The 20,290-nt window shown below is 46.5% G+C and overlaps 1 protein-coding gene across 1 annotated transcript in view; it reads right to left on the bottom strand.

The window, feature by feature from the left end:
- The window catches only part of galnt16 (UDP-N-acetyl-alpha-D-galactosamine:polypeptide N-acetylgalactosaminyltransferase 16), a 116,294-nt gene that overhangs the window by 56,192 nt on the left and 39,812 nt on the right, over nucleotides 1-20,290 (bottom strand). The window lies entirely within an intron of this gene.

Raw genomic sequence — 20,290 nt, 5'->3', positions numbered from 1 at the left:
CTCTCATCTATTTCTTTACAAGCACTTGTTGTTCAGTTCTTGCAGACTTAACTATTTTACGCAGCTTACAAGTCAAACGATTTCAGGTTGCTGATCCCTCATCCACAGAGTTTTCATCCTCACCAGCCTCCCGATCCACTCATTGATCTCCTGATGCGTTCTCTTCATCCATTTCCTACATGAGTTCCCTCAGCAACTTTGCTTATCCTTGTACTTCCTGAACAAGGAGGTTATTTGTAAGCAACAGAGTGCATCTGGAAGTGTACAGTTTAAATTAATAGCTTTCATGCATCCACAGGAAGTGGGCATGCTTGCCCAGGACAGCAGTTAATCCCCATCCCTAATTGCCCTTCAGATGGAGGTGATGAGCAAGTTTCTCGAACCACAGCAGACCGTGTGCTGAAGTTCCATAGTGCTGTTCAGATTGACAGCACTTAAGAGTCACAGAGTCATACAGCATGGACACGAACCCTTCAGCCCAACTAGTCCATGCCGACCAAGATTCCCATCTAAGCTGGTCCCATTCGCCTGTGTTTGGCCCATATCCCTCTGAACCTTTCCTATCCATGTACCTGTCCAAGTACCTTTTAAATATTGTTAATGTACCTGCCTCGACCACTTCCTCTGGCAGCTCGTTCCATATACTGACCACCCTTTGGGTGAAAATGTTGCCCCTCAGGTTCCTATTAAATCTACCCCCTCTCCCCTTAAATCTATGTCCTCTAGTTCTTGATTCCCCAACCCTGAAGAAAAAAACTGAGTGCATTCACCTTATCTATGCCCCTCATGATTTTATACACCTCTATAAGATCACTCCTCATTCTGCTACACTCCAAAGTAAAATGTCCCAACCTGCTCAACCTCCCCCCAAACTCAGTGCCTCGAGTCCCGGAAGCATCCTTGTAAATCTCCGCTGCACTCTTTCTAGCTTCATGGCATCTTTCCTACAGCAGGGTGACCAAAACTGAACAGAATATTCCAAATGCAGCCTCACCAATGTCTTGTACAACTGCAACATAACATCCCAACTTCTATACTCGATGCCCTGACTGATGAAGGCCAGTGTGCCAAAAGCCTTCTTCACCACCCTGTCTACCTGCGGCGCCACTTTCAGGGAACCATTGTACTCCTCGGTCCCTCTGTTCTAAACATTCCCCATGGTCCTACCATTCACTGTGAAAGTCCTACCCTCATTTTTCTTCCCAAAATGCAACACCTCACACTTATCCGAATTAAACTCCATTTGCCGTTCCTTACCTCACTTACCCAGCTGATCAAGATCCCTCTGCAAATCCTGATAACAGTCTAATCATTAGACTCTGTGACGATGAAGAAAGGGCAATATTTTTCCAGGTCAGGATGGAGGAGAACTTGCAGGGTTTGGTGCTCCCAGGCTCATTGTGTCTTTGTCCTTCTAATTCTATTATTGTTTTTACCCTGTACTACCTCAATGCACACTGTACTATATCAATACACTGTGTAATGAATTGATCTATACGAACAGTATGTAAGACAAGTTTTTCACTGTACCTTGGTACAAGTGATGATAATAAACCAATTCCAATACCAATACCAAATGGTAGAGGCATAGGTCTCTGTGGGTGCTGATGGGGGATGTCCTGCTGTATGCATTTTGGAACCTGCAGCTGTTGTAGGCTGGCACTGGACCAAGTGATTAGTGGAAGGGGTGTCAGTCAAGCTTCTTGAGGATGAGACAGTCATGTAGTACACAGAGAGGAACTTCAGACCACCATGTCCAAGATGACCAGCAAGTACGTATCTGTATTAATCACATTTACCAACTCTCAGTCTGTGGCCTTCTATGCCGTGGCAATTCAAGGGCTTACCTAGATGCCTCCACCAGCCCGTCAGGGAGTGTGTTCTAGATTTCAACTACTCTGGGTGAAAAAGTTCTTCCTCTAGAACTTTGTTAGAGGAATGTTAGACCAAAAAAGCTCTTACCCCTTCCCTTAAGGCAAGTAACCCACATGCCTTCTTCTCCACCTGTGCTGCCACATTCAAGGATCCTTAGACATGTACACCAAGGTCCCTCTGTTCCCTGGTACACTCGAGGAGCCTACCATCCTGCCATAGTGCATCATCTTGCACTTATTGGGATTAAGTTCCATCTGCCATTGCGCCACCCATTTTATTGTTCTGTAGCCTGTGACTCGCCTCCTCACTGTAACGCCACCACCAATTTTTGTGTCAACTGCAAATTTACTAATCCTACTTCCTGCATTTATGTCCAAGGGCCCAGCTCTGATCACTGAGACAGAGAAAAAAAGAAATACAGTCTCAGGAAGGCAACATACATCATCAGGGAAACACACATCCGGGCCAAGCCCTCTTCTCGATGCTGCCACCAGGCAGGAGGTACAGGAGCCTGAAGACCCACACCTCAAAGTTCGACGACAGCTTCTTCCCCACTGCCTTCAGGCTCTTGAACCAACTTGAGAAACCTTAACGCCATCTCAGACTATATTTCTTTTTTTTCTCTGTCTCAACTTGCATTAATGTCATTATGTTTATTTGGTCATGTAAGTCTTGTATAATTTATGTTAATTTACAATTATGTTAACTTAAGTTTGTCATGCACTGTGCTGCTGCTGCAAAAAGCTAATTTTCATGGCATTTATACCCTGGGTATGTACGCCTATAACAATAAACTTGAAATTGAATTTGAACTTCAAGCACTGGCTAATTCTGTCCCTCAGAGTTCTTTCTAATAACTTCCCTATCATTGATGTAAGACTCACTTGCCTAAAGTAGCTTATCCCTGCTGCCCCTCTTGAATAAACGTAACAAATCTGCAGTCCTCCAGTAATCTAGTATTCACATCGTACAGTGCTAGTCTGAGGAGACAGAGGAGCTTCTACGCAACTGCTTTCAGTCGGTAGACTGGTCCAGGTTCAAAGACTCAGTGGCCAATCTAAATGAGTATGTCACCACTGTCACAGACTTTATCAGCAAGTGTGCAGAGGACTGTGTACCAAAGAGGACAATCTGGGTGTTTCCAAACAGGAAACCATGGATGAATCGGGAGATCCACTCCCTTCTTAAGTCTAGGACTGCAGCACTCAAACCAGGTGACCCTGACCTCTACAAGAAATCGAGATACGACCTTCATAAAGCTCTCGGGGTGCCAAGAGACAACACCAGTCCAAAATCGAGTCCCAGACCAGCCGGCAGTTGTGGCTGGGGTTACGTGCTATAACGGGCTACAAAACGAAGTCGGGCAGCATCGCCGACAACAGCGCATCCCTTCCAGATGAGCTTAACGCACTCTGTGCATGTTCTAAACAGAAGGGGATTGGAATATCACCACCCACCCTGACAGCCTCCAATGCACCTGAACCCACAGTCACCATTGCAGACAAAAGGTCAGTCTTCCGAAGAGTGAATCCAAGGAAAACATCTGGTCTGGATGGAATTGCCAGCCATGTCCTTAGATCCTGCGCAGATCAGCTGGCGGGGGTATTTGCAGACATATTTAACCTCTCCCAACTTTAATCTGAGTTTCCCACCTGCTTTAAGAAGACCACTATCCTCCTGGTACCCAAGATAAACAAGGTAATGTGCCTTAATGACTACCACCCGATGGCTCTGACATCCACCATCACGAAGTGCTTTGAGGGGCTGGTCATGGCACGCATTAACTCCAGCCTCCCAGACAACCTCGACCCACTGCAATTCGCCTACTGCCAAAACATGTCTAGGGCGTACATCATCTCCCTGGCCCTACACTCATCTCTGGAGCATCTAGACAGTAAAGACACCTACATTAAGACTATTGCTTATTGACTACAGCTCAGCGTTTAGTACCATAATTCCAGGCAAACTCATTTCCAAACTCCCAGACCTGGGACTCAACACCTCCCTCTGTAACTGGATCCTTGACTTCCTGACTAACAGACCACAATCAGTGAGGATAGGCAGCAACACTTCTGGCAGAATTATTCTCAACACTGGTGCCCCACAACACTGCATCCTCAGCCCCCTACTCTACTCCCTATACACTTATGACTGCGTGGCCAGATTCTGCTCTAAATCCATGTACAAGCAGATGATACTACCATAGTGGGTTAAATCTTAAACAATGACGAGTCGTAGTACAGGAGACAGAGAGCTTAGTGGAATGGTGTCATGACAACAACCTTTCCCTCAATGTCAGCAAAACAAAAGAGCTGGTCATTGACTTCAGGAAGGGGGCGGGGTACATTCTCCTGTTTACATCAGCAGTGCTGAGGTTGAGAGGGTTGAGAGTTTCAAGTTCCAGGGAGTGAACATCACCAATAGCCTGTCCTGGTCCAAACACGTAGATGCCACAGCCAAGAAAGCTCACCAGTGCCTCCACTTCCTCAGGAGGCTAAAGAAATTTGGCATGTCCCCTGTTGACCCTCACCAATTTTTATAGATGCACCATAGAAAGCATCATATCTGGACACATCACGGCTTGGTATGGCAACTGGTCTGCCTGTGACCACAAGAAACTGCAGAGAGTTGTGGACACACCTCAGCACATCACAAAAACAAGCCTCCCCTCCATAGACTCATAGAACATAGAACAATTACAGCACAGTTCAGGCCCTTCGGCCCACAAAGCTGTGCCGAACATGTCCCTACCCTAGAAATTACTAGGCTTACCCATAGCCCTCTATTTTACTCAGCTCCATGTACCTATCTAACAGTCTCTTGAAAGACCCTATCGTATCAGCCTCCACCACTGTTTCCGGCAGCCCATTCCACACACTCACCACTCTCTGAGTAAAAAACTTACCCCTGACATCTCCTTTATATCTAATCTCCAGCACCTTAAACCTATGCCCTCTTGTGGCCACCAATTCAGCCCTGGGGAAAAGCCTCTGACTACATTTCTCACTGCCTCAGTAAAGCAGCCAACGTAATCAAAGGCCCCACCCCCATGGACATTCTCTCTTCTCCCCCCTCCCATCAGGCAGAGGATACAAAAGCCTGAGAGCAAGGACGGCTTCTATCCCGCTGTTATAAAACTATTGAATGGTCCCCTTGTACAATGAAATGGACCCTTGACCTCACAACCTACCTCGTCATGACCTTGCACTGCACTTGTCTGCCATTATTGTCTGCCATTATTGTCTGCCTGCACTGCACTTTCTCTGTAACTGTAAGACTTTATTCTTCATTCTGTTATTGTTTTCCCTTGTACCACCTCAATACACTGATGTGATGAAATGATCTGTATGGATGACATGCAAGACAAAGTTTATCACTGTACCACAATAATAAACCAATTTACCAATTTATGTGGCTGGTCCAGTTGAGTATCTGGTCAACGGTGACCCCCAGGATATTGATTGTGGGGACTCGCTGGTGGTAATACCATTGAATGTCATGGGTAGACGGTTGGAATTGTTGGAGATGGTCATTGTTTGGCACTTCTGTGGCTCAATGTCACTCACGATCATCGGCCCAGGCCTGAATGTTGTCCAGGTCTTGCTGCACCCAGGCATGGGCTGCTTCAGGTGTGAGGAGATGTGAACAGAACTGACCATTGTGCAGTCATCAGTGAACGTCCCCACTCCTGACCTTGTGATGGAAGGGAGGTCAGTGATGAAGCAGTTGAAGATGGTTGGGTCTAGGACACCACCCTGAGGAACTCCTGCAGCGATGTCCCAGGACTGGGATGATCGACCTCCCAACAACTACAACCATCCTCCATTGAGGGAGGTCTGACTCTAACCACTGGAGTGTTTTCCCTATGATGCCCACTGGCTTCAGTTTTACCAGGGCTCCTTGATGCCACACTTAGTCCAATGCTGTCTTGACATCAAGGGCAGTCACCCTCACCTTGCCTCTGGAATTCAGCTCTTTGGTCTGTGCTTGGACCAAGACTGTGATGAGGACTGGAATCAAGTGTCTGGGGGAAAGACACACTGGGCATTAGTGAGTAGGTTATTTGTGTGTAAGTGCCACATGATAATAATATTAACAACAGCTTCCGTCAGTTTGCTGATGTTTAAGAGTAGACTGATTATGCAGTGATTAGCCAGATGGGATCTGTCCTGCTTTTTGTGAACAGACTGTACCTAGGCAATGCTCCACATGGCTGGGCAGATACCAGTGTTGTACTGGAACAGCTTGGCTAGAGGTGCAGCTAGTTCTGGAGCAAAGGTCCTCAGTACCACAGTTGCGGTGTGGTCTGGTCCCTCAGCCTTTGCTGCATCCGGTGCTCTCTGCTGTTTCTTGATACCACGTGGAGTGAATTGAAATGGCTGTGATGGTTGGGACCTTGGGAGGAAGCTGAGATGGATCACACACTCGACACTGGGAGGCATGGAGTAATACAGCGGAGAAACAGACCCTTCGGTCCAATTCACCCATGCCGACCAAGATGTCCATCTAAGCTAGTCCCATTTGAGATAGTGCCCTTCTAAGCTAAACGTGGCTGAATGAGGTTGCAAATGCTTTAGACTTCTCTTTAGCCCTCAAACACTGGGTACCTCCTCCAATCTGCTGCTTATTCACCTATTATTATTCATGACCAGATGTAGCTGGCCTCCTGAGCTTCAATCAGATCCAATAGTTGTGGGATCACTGCTTGTTGCATGATACTTTTGCTGTTTTGTTTGTCCAGTGCTGCACCTTCATGCTTCTGACTGGAGGTGTTCTACATTGGGCCACCCCAGTGTACAGGAGACCACACCATGAACAGTGAGCACAGATAAGTAAATTCCACAAGGTATATGTGATTGATTGCTTCATCTGGTAAGGCTGTTTTAGCACAGAGGTCTGTTTTGTTTTGAATGCTGCATGCATTCAGATGCAGAACCTTTACCCTCCGAAGCAGACTACTCGGATGCTGATCTTATCAAAATTCGTGGGATATTTTCATCCTGTATAAATAGCGGTGGAGCTGTTATATTGGCACAGATATTAGATCCACTGCCTCACAACACCAGTGACCCGAGTTCAATCCTGATCTCAGGTGCTCTCTGTGTGGAGTTTGCACGTTCTCCCTGTGACCGCGCGGGTTTCTCCCGCGTGCTTCGGTTTCCTCCCACATCCCAAAGATATAGCCATCAGGAGGTTAATCGGCTGCTGTAAACTGCCCTTAGTGTGTGTGTGAGTGGTAGAATCTGGGGAGACTTGATGGGAATGTGGAGAGAATAAAATGGGGTTAGTGTGGGATTAGTGTAAATGGGTGGTTGATGGTTAGCATGGACTTGGTGGGCTGAAGGGCCTGTTTCCATGCTGTACCTTTCTATGACTCTGGGAAGGGAGAAGGTGAAAGAACAGGGGCTGCAAAAGCCTAGGCTGATACGGAGCAGGAGGCTCCATCCCATCAAGCACAATGCAACGGATGGACTTGGTGTGATCACTTCCCATGGCTCTGGGCTCCAACATAAACACAGCTCCACTCGTCTCTTTTCTTCCCCCCACCGCTCCTCCTTCTCTCTCTGTTTCTGCTCCAGCCGTGACAGTTTCTGACTGTGCCTTTGTAGCCACTAATGAGGGAAACTAATTGCATGCAAGGTGACCCTTTGCTCCCTCCCAGTCTGGACTTGGCATGTTTCGTTTTCCCATCGTCAAAAGTATTTTCATTACCAGGACGGTTATGAAGACGAGTGCAAATTTAACTCTCGCTGCCCTTGATGTATTCCCCAGTACAAGAATGTCCTGCTGTCAGTCACATGACAATGTTCCTCAGACCTCTTTGCAACACAAGATAACAGGCAGTGAAGAAAAGCCACAAAGAAAGTCACAAAGTCCAATAGTTGAGTTAATTCAGAATTAAGATGGCTTTGATGGCATGAATAACCATGGAGAAATGCTACACTGCAGTTTACACAGGATGAAAAGATTCCACGAATTTCAGTAAGATCAGCATCCATGTAATCTGCTTCGGAGGGTAAAGGTTCTGCATCTGAATGCAAGCAGCATTCAATACAAAACAGACAAAATGAAACCACAAATCAAAATAAACCTGACACAACAGCCACTGCAGAAACACCCCTGCGTAACAACAAAGATTGCAATCCAAATATTTAAGGGTACATGATATTTAGGAAGGGTGGGAAATTAGGAAAAGGTAGAAAGGTGCCTCTGTTAAATAATGGTGGTCTTAGAACAATGGGCAGGGATGATATTGGATTCAGGATTGGCTTGGCCATAGAGGACAGAGGGATGTTATTCTATCTGGAGGTCCATGACCAGTGGTGTTCCACAGGGATCAGTGCTGGGACCTCTGTTGTTTGTGATATATATGAATGATATGGATGAAAATGCAGATGGGTTGATTAGTAAGTTCGCAGATGACACAAATATTGGTGGAGTTGTGGACAGTGAGGAAGGTTGTCAGAGGACACAGCGGGACGTAGATCAGTTTGAAACGTGGGTAGAGAAATGGCAGATGGAGTTTAATCTGGACAAGTGTGAGGTGTTGCACTTTGGGAGATCAAATGTAGGAGGAAGGCATATAGTAAATGGCAGGACCCTTGGAGAGTGTGCAGAAGAGGTTCACCAGGATGCTGCCTGGATTAGAGAGTGTTAGCTATAAGGAGAGGTTGGACAAATTTGGATTGTTTTCTCTGGAACGTCAGAGGCTGAGTGGAGACCTGATAGAAATTTATAAAATTATGAGAGGCATAAATAGGGTAGATAGTCAGAGCTTCTTTTCCCCAGGGTAGTAATGTCAAATACTAGAGGTCATAGATTTAAGGTGAGAGCGGGGAAGTTTAAAGGAGATTTGCGAGGCAATTTTTTAAAAATTTTACACAGAGAGTGGTGGATGCCTAGAACGCACTGCCAGGGGTGGTGGTGAAGGCAGATATGATAGCAACATTTGAGAGGCACTTAGACAGACACATGAACAGGCAAGGAATGAGGGATATCGACCATGTGCAGGCAGGTGGGATTAGTTTAAATTGGTATCATGGTCAACACAGACATGGTGGGCCGAAGGGCCTGTTCTCTGTTCTGTGACCTAGGTTGAGGAAACCAGGATGCCAAAGCAATCTGGGTGGAGATAAGATAAAATAAAGTCACCTGTGGGAGTGGAGTTCAGTCTACCTAACCATAGTGATAGGTTGTGAATGGGCAAAATGTTGGCAAATGGAGTATAAAGTGGGGAAAATATGAAGTCGGAAAGAAGAACATTAGAACATCTTTTTATTTAAATGTGGAAAAATTACAGCGATCTGCAGCACGGAGGGATTTGGACGCCCTTGTGCATGGAGCACAGAAGGCTAGCATGCAGGTGCAGCACATGACAGGAAAAGCTGATGGGATGTTGGCCCTTACTTCAAAGGGGTTGGAGTATAAAAGTAGCAAAGTCTTACTGCAACTGGACAAGGTGAGACCACATCTAGAGTACTGTGTACAATTTTGATCTCCCTATTTAAAAAAAGAAATTATTTTGCTGAATTCACCAGGATGATCCCAGATATACACAGTTGGCTTATGAAGAAAGGTTATGAAAAATGAGAGGTATATATATATAAACATATACGATTCTTAAGGACTGGACAGGGTAAATAAGGACAGGACATGGTCTCAGAATAAGGGGACACTCATATACTGACTGCTTACCACTTGAGAAGTGTTTGTTGTCTCTGGGCCTGTACTCGATGGAGCTCGGAAGGATGAGGGAGGGATCTCATTGAAACCTACTGGATACTGAAAAGCCTGGATAGAGTGGACGTGGAGAGGATGTTTCCATTAGTAGGAGAGTCTAGGATCCAAGGGCACAGCCTCAGAATAAAGGGACGCCTCTTTAAAACTGAGATGAGGAGGAATTTCTTCAGCCAGAGGGTGGTGAATCCGTGGAACTCGTTGCCACAAAGAGCCATGGAGGCTAAGTCATTGGGTGTATTTAAGGCAAAGATTAATAGGTTCTTGATTAGTAAAGGGGATAAGGGTTACAGGGACAAGACAGGACAATGGCGTTGAAAAAATCAGCCATGATTGAATGATGGAGCAGACTCAATGGGCCGAATGGCCTAATTCTGCTCCTATATCTTGTGATCTTGTGGTCTTATGGACTGAGAAGAGGAAGAATTTTTTCTCTTAGACAGATCTAAGTATTTGGAACTCCTTGCCAAAGAGAGATGTGAGCACAGAGCATACTTAAGGTATATTTAAGGCCAAATTGGACAGATTTCTAATCAGTAAGAGATTAAAGAGCATGGGGAAAGAACAAAAAAGTAGATGAGGAATGTTGGATCTGTTATAATCCTACTGGATCTAATGGTCTTAAATAATGAAAGCCTGTCAGAAAGTATGGTGAGGATTTTAATCCACATTATAGATCGGAAAATCAAAAGAACAAAGGCAGTCCAGATGAAGGGTCTTGACCCAAAACATTGTCCATCCATTTCCCTCCACAGATGCTGCCTGACCCGCTGAGTTCCTCCAGCATTGTGTGTGTTGCTCTAGAAGAGAAGTTCAGTGTTTTCAGGGTAGTTTCATAAACCGTTCTAGAGCCAACCAGTGGGCAGGCTATGCAAGAGCTACAACAAGGTAATGACATCATCATGAAGGAACCCGTTGGGGAAAGTGATCACATGACTGAAGTTTGAGGAAGAGAAGTGTAGGTCCGGGACAAGTATTTCAAATTTAGAGCTGCTGAAGAGAACTGGCCGTGTGGGCCAAAGGAATAACTCAGTGATGGTGCACTGGTGACATTTAGTGATAGAACAGATACATTCCAATGAGAAAGGTAATCCAACAACTTATGGCCCAGCACCAGGAATGTTACCTGGTGCATCTGTCTGTGGCACCTTAAACCCCATTGCTATATTGGAAAAGAACAGTTACCTCAAGAAGGCGGCATCCATCATTAAGGGCCCTCACCATCCGGGACAAGCTATCTTCACGTTACTACCATCAGGGAGGAGGTACAGGAACCTGAAGACCCACACCTCAATTACTCAGAAACAGCTTCTTCCCCTCCACCATCAGATTTCTGAGCGGTCCATGAACACCACCTCGTTATTCCTTTCTTTTGCACTATTTATTTATTTTTGTAATTTACATAGAACATAGAACATTACAGCACAGTACAGGCCCTTTGGCCCACAATGTTGTGCTGACATTTTATCCTGCTCTAAGATCTATCCAACCCTTCCCTCCCACATAGCCTTCCATTTCTCTATCATTCATGTGTCTATCTAAAAGTCTCTTAAATGTCCCTAATGTATCTGCCTTCACCACCTCTGCCGGCAGTGCGTTCCATGCACCCACCGCTCTCTGTGTAAAATAACTTACCCCTGACATCCCCCTTATATCTTCCTCCAATCACCTTAAAATTATGCCACCTTGTGTTAGCCATTGTCGCCCTGGGAAAAAGTCTCTGACTGTCCACTGGATCTATGCCTCTTATCATCCTGCACACCTCTATCAAGTCATCTCTCATCCTCCTTCTCTCCAAGGATAAAAGCCCCAGCTCACTCAACCTATCCTCATAAAACATGCTCTCCAATCCAGGCAGCATCCTGGTAAATCTCCTCTGCACCCTCTCTAAAACTTCCACATCCTTCCTATAATGAGGCGACCAGAACCGAACACCATATCCTAAGTGTGGTCTAACCAGAGTTCTATAGAGCTGCAACATTACCTCGCGGCTCTTGAACTCAATACCCCGACTAATGAAGGCCAACACACCATACGCCTTCTTAACAACCATATCAACCTGCATGGCAACCTTGAGGGATCTATGGACCTGGACCCAAGATCCCCCTGTTCCTCCACACTGCTAAGAGTCCTGCCAGTAACTTTGTATTCTGCCTTCAAATTCGATCTCCCGAAGTGTATCACTTCACACTTTTCCGGTTTGAACTCCATCTGCCACTCCTCAGCCCAGCTCTGCATCCTATCAATACCCTGTTGTAATCTACAGCAACCTTCTACACTATCCACAACACCACCAACCTTTGTATCATCAGCAAACTTACTAACCCACCCTTCCACATCCTCATCCAAGTCATTTATAAAAAAATGACAAAGAGCAGTGGTCCCAGAACAGATCCCTACAGAACACCACTGGTCACTGAGCTCCAGGCAGAATACACTCCATCTACCACCACCCTCTGTCTTCTCTGAGCGAGCCAATTCTGAATCAACATAGCCAAGCTTCCCTAGATCCCATGCCTCCTGACTTTCTGAATGAGCCTTCCATGACAAACCGTATCAAACGCCTTACTAAAATCCATGTACACCACATCCACTGCTCTACCTTCATCAATGTGCTCTGTCACATCCTCAAAGAATTCAATCAGGCTTGTGAGATACGATCTGCCCCTCACAAGGCCACACTGACTGTCCCTAATCAGCCTGTGTTTCTCCAAATGCCCATAAATCCTGTCTCTAAGAATCTTCTCCAGTAATTTGTCCACCACTGAAATAAGACTCACTGGTCTGTAATTCCCAGGGTTATCCCTACTCTCTTTCTTAAACAAAGGAACAACATTTGTCACCCTCCAATCATCTGGCACTACTCCTGTGGCCAGTGAGGTCACAAAGATCATTGCCAAAGGCGCAGCAATCTCTTCCCTCGCTTCCCGTAATAACCTTGGATATATCTCGTCCACCCCTGGTGACTTATCTATCCTAATGTTTTTCAAAAGTTCCAGCACATCCTCTTCCCTCACGTCAACATGCCCTAGTGTATGTCATCCTCACAAATGTCAAGGTCTCGCTCTCTGGTGTATGCTGAAGCAAAGTATTCATTAAGGACCTCCCCTACCTCTTCCAACTCCAGGCACATGTTTCCTCTTTTATCCCTGATCGATCCTACCCTCACTCTAGTCATCCTCCTATTCTTCATATACGTGTAGAACACCTTGGGGTTTTCCTTGATCCTACTCGCCAAGGACTTCTCATGCCCCCTTCTAGCTCTCTTAAGTCCATTCTTAAGCTCCTTCCTGGTTACCTTGTAACTCTCCAGAGCCCTGTCTGATCCATGCTTTCTAAACCCTCTTGACAAGATATTCTACATCTCTTGTCAACCACGGTTCCTTCACTCTATCATCCTTACCCTGCCTCAGTGGGACAAACCTATCCAGAACCCCATGCAAGTACTCCCTAAACAATCTCCACATTTCTGCTGTGCACTTCCCCAAGAACATCTGTTCCCAATTTACGCTCCCAGTTTCCTGCCTAATAGCATCATAATTCCCCCTCTCCCAGTTAAATACTTTCCCATATCGTCTGTTTCTATCCCTCTCCAAGGCAATGGTAAAGGTCAAGGAGTTATGGTCACTATTTCCACAATGCTCTCCCACCAAGGGATCTGAAATCTGATCAGGCTCATTGCCTAGAACCAGGTCCAGTATGGCCTCTCCTCCAGTAGACCTGTCCACATACTGTGTCAGGAATCCTTCCTGGACACACCTAACAAACTCCTCCCCATCTATCCCCTTTAAACAAAGGAGGTGCCAATCAATATTACGGAAAAATTTATAGTCATTTTATGTTTTTGCACTACCGCAAAACAACAAATTTCATGTCAGTAATAATAAATCTGATTCTGATTAACTACAGCAGGGAATGTGGTTACAAGCTTGGCTGAGCACAGGACCCCTGCTTCAGTGTCGGAAGGTTGTAGGTTCAATCCCCAGCCTGACCTGGTACAATGAGCATGCTAGATTATTCCAAAGGCAACTACCCAAAGAGCACCAACCCCAGGGTCCAGCCTTCAGATGAATAGATCCAGTGTCACCCATTACCGAAGAGTGAAGTTCCTCTGGAATGCTGAGCTCCCTCAACCCCAAAGGGACATCCTGTTATTTGCTGACTGTGCACTAGCTGATTCATCACATGATTCCAGAAAGGAACATACTGGAATCTGGGCCTGGAGCAATTTGGGATGCAACCAGTGGGGAATGTTGTAGCCTTGGGTGGAACAGCTGGCTCTGGATCGCATTTCTGAGTTCTCCACCCCTGGGCTTTTTCTCCCTCAAGCCTGGCTCTGCTCATAAAGTCATACAGCACGGAAACAGGCCCTTCAGCCCAACTAGTCCATGCTATCCAAGGTCCCTACCTGAGCTGGCCCCATTTGTCTGCATTTCGCCCATATCCTTCTAAACCTTTCCTATCCATGTACCTGTCCAAATGTCTTTTAAACATTGTAGCTGACACTACCACTTCCTCTGGCTGCTCGTTCCATATACCCACAACCCTCTGTGTGGAAAAGGTTGCCCCTCTGATCCGTTTTAAATCTTCCCCCCTCACCTTAAACCTGTGCCCTCCAGCTTTACACTCCTCTACCTTGCTGAATATTAATTCACAAGGACTGATTACTGAGAATGCTCAATAACTCCAATGTGTTTTATTGTGTAATTGGTGGTGTGGTGGAAGGTGGGTGGATTAAAAGGATGGATCTTTGATTTTTTTTCCCCATCAAACAGTGCTCATGTTGCAAAAACCAAACAAGATGCTTGAGGAACTCAGTGGGTCAGGCAATGTCTGTGGAGGGAAATGGACAGTCAATGTTTTGGGTTGAGACCCTTCATCTGGACTGAATGATAGAGGGGAGATAGACAGTGTCAAGAGGTGAGGGGAAGGGGTGTAGCAAGAGCTGGCAGGTGATAAGTGGATCCGGGTGAGGAGGGGTGATGAGCAGATGGGGGAGGGGGGAGTGGGAATAGCGACAGAGGCTGGGAGGTGATGGGTGGGAGTGACAAAGGGCTGCAGGTGATGGAATCTGACAGGAGAGGAAGGTGGAGCCTGGAATCGAGTGAGGGAGGTGGGGTGGGGGGGAGATGGGAACTAGAGGGGGGGAGGGGACCCAGTGGGAGGAGTGTGTGGGTGATGGGCAGATGGAGGAGTGGAGGAGGGGAAAGAAACAAGGTGATGGGGGCTGGAGACACAAGAAACTTTGCAGATGCTGGAATCTGGAACAACACACAAAAAGTGCTGGGGGAAATCAGCAGGTCAGGTAGCATCCATGGAGGGAAATAAACAGTCGATGTTTCGGGCCGGGAGCTGGGGTGGGTGTAGGAGGAACTGGGTAAGTCAGGAGGAGGGAGAAAAGGGACAGATGGGGAGCAGTTTACAGGAAGCTGGAGAACTTACTGTTCATGCTGTCAGACTGTAGACTGCCCAGGCAGAACATGAGGTGCTCATGTTTCAAAACTGGTGCAGTGTTTGCTTGGACAATGGCAGTGCCAATGGAACCGGAATCCACTGGAACCCCTTCAGGCACCTTGAGTGTGGATAATCACGACGTTCCTCTGTGTGTAAACCATAATGAACAGAATCTAAGGGCAGGAGGCCAACTGGTCTCTGCTCTTTCAAGTGCTCCTCCAAGTAATCCCACTCCTCAGCAATCCCGTTTTCTCCTGCAAATGTTTCTGCTACCAGTATTTATCCGACGGCATTTTTATAAGTTGCCATTCCTTCCACTCCACTTACAGGCAGTGCAATCCAGGCCACAACACCACAGTGTTTGAAGACTCCCCCCCACGCAGCACCTCTGGAATGACCACCACTATAAACCTGCGTCCTCTGTTTACTGACACTTCTGCCACGGCCAACTCATTCACCCCCAGCAAAGCTCCTCAGAACTTAAGCAGTCCTGTCAAACCTCCTCCAAACCTTCTGGAGCCTTAAGGTAAACAGTCCCTCTCTGCAGACACAAGGGGCTCCAGATGCTGGGATCTGGAGCAACACACAATCTGCTGGAGGAACTCAGTGGGTCGAGCAGCATCTGTGGGGGGGGGGGGGTGGGGAGGGAAGGAATTGTCGATGCTTTGGGTCGAAACCCTGCATCAGGGGACTGAGAGTGGAGAGGTGAAATGGCCGGTTTAAAGAGGGAGAGTGGCAAGGAGGGGGGTGTAAGATAACAGGCAGGTAGTGCCAAGTAGAGGAGGAGAGCAGGGGTGGAGTTGGGAGACAGAGGCAGGTGAAGGAGAGATGAAGGCAGACAAAGAGAGAAAAAGTATATATACTGAGAGGCAGATGGAGTGAGGTGGGGGGAAGAGGAGTGTGAAGGTTGGAGACAGCAGTCCCTCTCCGCACGCTATAAAATCTCAGGTTCAATTTCTGCTCCTCACTGAACTTACTGAGCCCAAACCAGGTGATCTTCTTCCTGTAAATATTATTGGCCACTCCATGTTATGAAGACCTCCTACTTTCCTACAACCATTAGGTTCTTGAATCGACCTGCACAACCCTAACCCTATCTCAGCAACGGAACACTGCGGATCATCTCTCGCACAACCATGGACTTGTCTCTGCATTTTTTATTTTGCACTGTCTTGTTTTTGCAGTTTATTTGTCTCTCTCTTCACTGTCTTGTATAGTTTATGTATAATTTATATTCTGTGCTGTCTGTACCTACAAGCCTGTGATGCTGCTACAAGCAAGTTTTTCACTGTACCTGTATCTCACTGTACTTGTGTACGTGACAATAAACTCGACTTGTTCCTGACCACAAAGATCACATATTTCAACAGATACAGATATTAGTTTGAGATTCCAGGAAAATTAATTTCCGCATGATGCACAGTTGATTGTTGTCACATCAACCACTGTCACCATGGTGATTACCGAGGCGCCAGGCAACAAGACTGGGGTCAGCCACAGGCAGGCGGGAGATGAGATGACCTCAATGTCAGTCCTGACAAAACATCAAAGGCAGAATGTTTTATCTCAGTTCAATCGGGTCTCTTTCTGTGTTTAATTTATGTTTTTCTCATTAATGTTGTGTCTCTGATGTGATGTGCCTGTGATACTGCTGCGTAAGCTTTTCATTGCACCCGTGCATACTTGTACTTGTGCATATGACAATAAACTTGACTTTGAGCACGTAGACATAATCATGAAGAAGGCACACCAGAACCTTGACTTTATTAGAAGCTTAAGAAGATTTGGCATGTCACCAAATACTCCAACAAACTTCTACAGGTGCAGTGTTGAAAGTATCCTGACTGGGTGCATCATGGCCTGGTACAGCAATTCCAACATACAGGAACACCAGGGGCTGCAGACAGTAGTGGATACAGCTCGGTCCGTCACAGGCACAGCCCTCCCCACCACTGACAGCATCTACAGGAGGTGCTGCCTCAAGAAGGCAGCATCTATCATCAAGGATCCTCACCATCCGGGTCATGCCCTCTTCTCACTGCTACCATCAGGCAGGAGGTACAGAAGCCTGAAGTCCCACACCACCAGGTTCAGGAACAGCTATTTTCCTACAACCATCAGGTTCTCAAACCGACCTGCACAACCCTTACCCTACCTCAGCAATGGAACACTACGGACCACCTCTTGCACTACCATGGACTTGTCTGTGATTGGTTTTTTTTGCACTCTCTTCACTGTTCACTGTCTTGTATAATTTATGTATAATTTATCTTCTGTGCATTTTCTGTACCTATGTACCTGTGACGCTGCTACACGCAACATTTTCATTGTACCTGTACCTCACTATACTTGTGCACATGACAATAAACTTGACTTGACTTTACTTGACTTGGAGAGTGCAGAGAACGGAGGAAGTGTCTGTGATAGGGTGGGGACTAAGATGATCCAGGTAACACACCTGCTGTTGTTGCCATTTAAAAGAGTATAGTGTATGCTTGTTAATAATAGCCAGTCAAATGAGAGTAGAACTGCTGAGAATCTGAAATAAAAGGGAATGCTGGAAATACCCAACAGGTCAGGCAGCATCTGTGGAAGAAGAATAATTGTTAACATCACAGGTGTATAACCACCCATCAGAACAGTCCGGTGGAGACACAAACAGGGTGGTTATCTGAAACTGTTGAATTCAATCTCGACCTGAAAAGTCAACAATTCCTTCCCCCTCCCCCCACAGATGCTGCCTGACCCACTGAGTTCCTCCAGCAGATTGTCTTTTGCTCCAGATTCCAGCATCAGCGGTCCCTTGTGTCTCCGTCTTATATTGGGTTTTGTTGGAACATAGTAGGAGCCCAAAGACAGAGAGGTCAGAGTGGGAGTAAGACAAGTATTAAAGTGACAGGAGACTGGAAGCACAGGGTCAACCTTGCAGACTGAATGGTGGTGTTTTGCTAATGGTCACATTGAGACCACATTGTAAGCACTGAATGCAATACACTATATTCAAATAAATGCAAGTGAATCTCTGCTTCACTGCTTGGATCCCTGGATATTTTTCTTTCCACCGTCCTCATCCATCTCCCTCCACTTACACCTTCCCCAAACAGATTAGACCTTTAGTGTCATCTAGACAACCTTGGTCTCCACCCTATCACAGACATTCCCTCTGTTCTCTCTACCCCTCCTCCTCTCCTCAACTTAAAACACTTGCCCAACTGTGATGAAACGTTAACTCTGCTTCTCTCTCCCCTCCCCCTGGGTCTCAGTCCTGAACCTCCCTCTCCAACATTGCATTTTGGTCAGTTAAAGCAGGGCAGGACTTGCACTGTAAATGGTAGGGTCATGGAGAGTGTTGCAGAACAGAGATAACTAGGTATGCAGGTACACAGTTCCCTGAAAGTGGCGACACAGGTAGACAGGGTGGTGAAGAAGTTGTTTGGTACACTTGCCTTCGTCGGTCAGGAAACTTGAGTACAAGAGTTGGGACATCATGTTGCAACTGTACAAGTCGTTGGTGAGACAGACCACACTTGGAGTGTTGTGTGCAGTTCTGGTTGCCCAGCTATAGGAAAGATGTTGTTAAACTGGAGAGGCTGCAGAAAAGATTCACGATGATGTTGCCAGGACTGGAGGGCTTCAGTTATAAGGAGAGGCTGGATCTACTAGGACTTTTTTTCCTGGAATGTAGGAGGCTGAGGGGTGACCTTATAGTGGTTTATAAAATCATGAGGGGCACAGATAGGATGGATGGTCACAGTCATTTTCCAAGGGTAGGGGTGTCTAAAACTAGAGGGCATGGGTTTAAGGTGAGAGGGGAAAGATTTCCACAAGGACATGAAATCACTTAAAAGGGACCTGAGGGGAAACTTCTTCACAGAGGGTGGTGGGTGTATGGAACGAGCTACCAGAGGAAGCCTTAGAGGCAGGTACAATTACAATGTTTAAAAGACATTAGGACAGGTACATGGACAGGAAAGGTTTAGAGGGATATGGGCCAATCACAGGAAATGGGACCAGCACCTTGGTCGGCATGGATAAGATAAGATTTCTTTATTAGTCACATGTACATCGACACACACATTGAAATACATCTTTTTGCGAAGAGTGTTCTGGGGGCAGCCCGCAAGTGTTGCCACGCTTCCGGCGCAACATACAGTAGTACGCTCACAACTTCCTAACCCGTACGTCTTTGGTATGTGGGAAGAAACCGGAGCACCCGGAGGAAACCCACCTAGTCACAGGGAGAATGTACAAACTCCTTACAGACAGTGGCCGGAATTGAACCCGGGTCACTGGCGCTGTAATAGCATTACGCAAACCGCTACACTACCGTGCCTGCCCCCAAGGGCCTGTTTCCATGTTGTATAACTTTATGACTCTAAGACTCTATGAACAGCTGTGTGGGAACACCTTCACCAGAAGAACAGCAGTGGTTCAAGGGGGCTCATCACCACCCTCTCAGGGGCAATTAGGGATGGGCAATAAATGCTGGTCATTCTAGCAACTCCCAGATCCCAAGAATGAATCTTAAAAAGTGATGCTGCGTGACTTGCTGAGTCTCTCAGGCATTTTGTTTCGTTATTTGACATTCTTTTTTTATCTTCCAGTTTTGTGCTGTTTACCAGTCATTCCATGGGTGAGGTATGGCTCCCTGCTGGAGATACATGACGACCTTGCCAGGACTCTCGCTTCCAGCCTATCCCGGGGGAGAGGAAGAGGGTGAGTTGGAGTGTGCTGGAAGGGATCACAAACACAGGCACAGAGAGCCTGGTCAAATGCACTGGGTCTGTGGCTGCACATTATGTGGCGTAGGGTGACCTAGAAAAGTGTAGGAATCAGTGAGGGGAGAGAACAGCTTAGATGCCTGTCGGATAATCAGAAAAAAGTTACCGCTACTGAGAGCCTGATGAGCTACAGCTGCATGTATTCCTTTCTCATGGACTCCATGCCCTTGTGGAAAGGCAAATAGCACACTCACATATTGTTCCAATTCAGCCAATGTTCACGGTGTAATTGCTTACTCCTGTAAACCAGTCCCATTGAATGCACTGACTTTAATATGCAGCTGGCACCTGCCCGACCTTTGTTTAACAGCTAGAAGGTGTGTCCCCTGGGCAAATAATCTGGCAGACCAATTGCATGGCATCGGATAAAGGGGGCCAACAAACTGGATTGCTGCCTCAAGATTTCACCAGGTCTAGATCATGAGGCAGCCATTGCCAGCTCC

Source organism: Pristis pectinata, chromosome 1 (genome assembly GCF_009764475.1).
Source record: "Pristis pectinata isolate sPriPec2 chromosome 1, sPriPec2.1.pri, whole genome shotgun sequence".
NCBI lineage: Eukaryota > Metazoa > Chordata > Chondrichthyes > Rhinopristiformes > Pristidae > Pristis > Pristis pectinata.
This window is presented reverse-complemented; position numbering and strand designations above follow the sequence as displayed.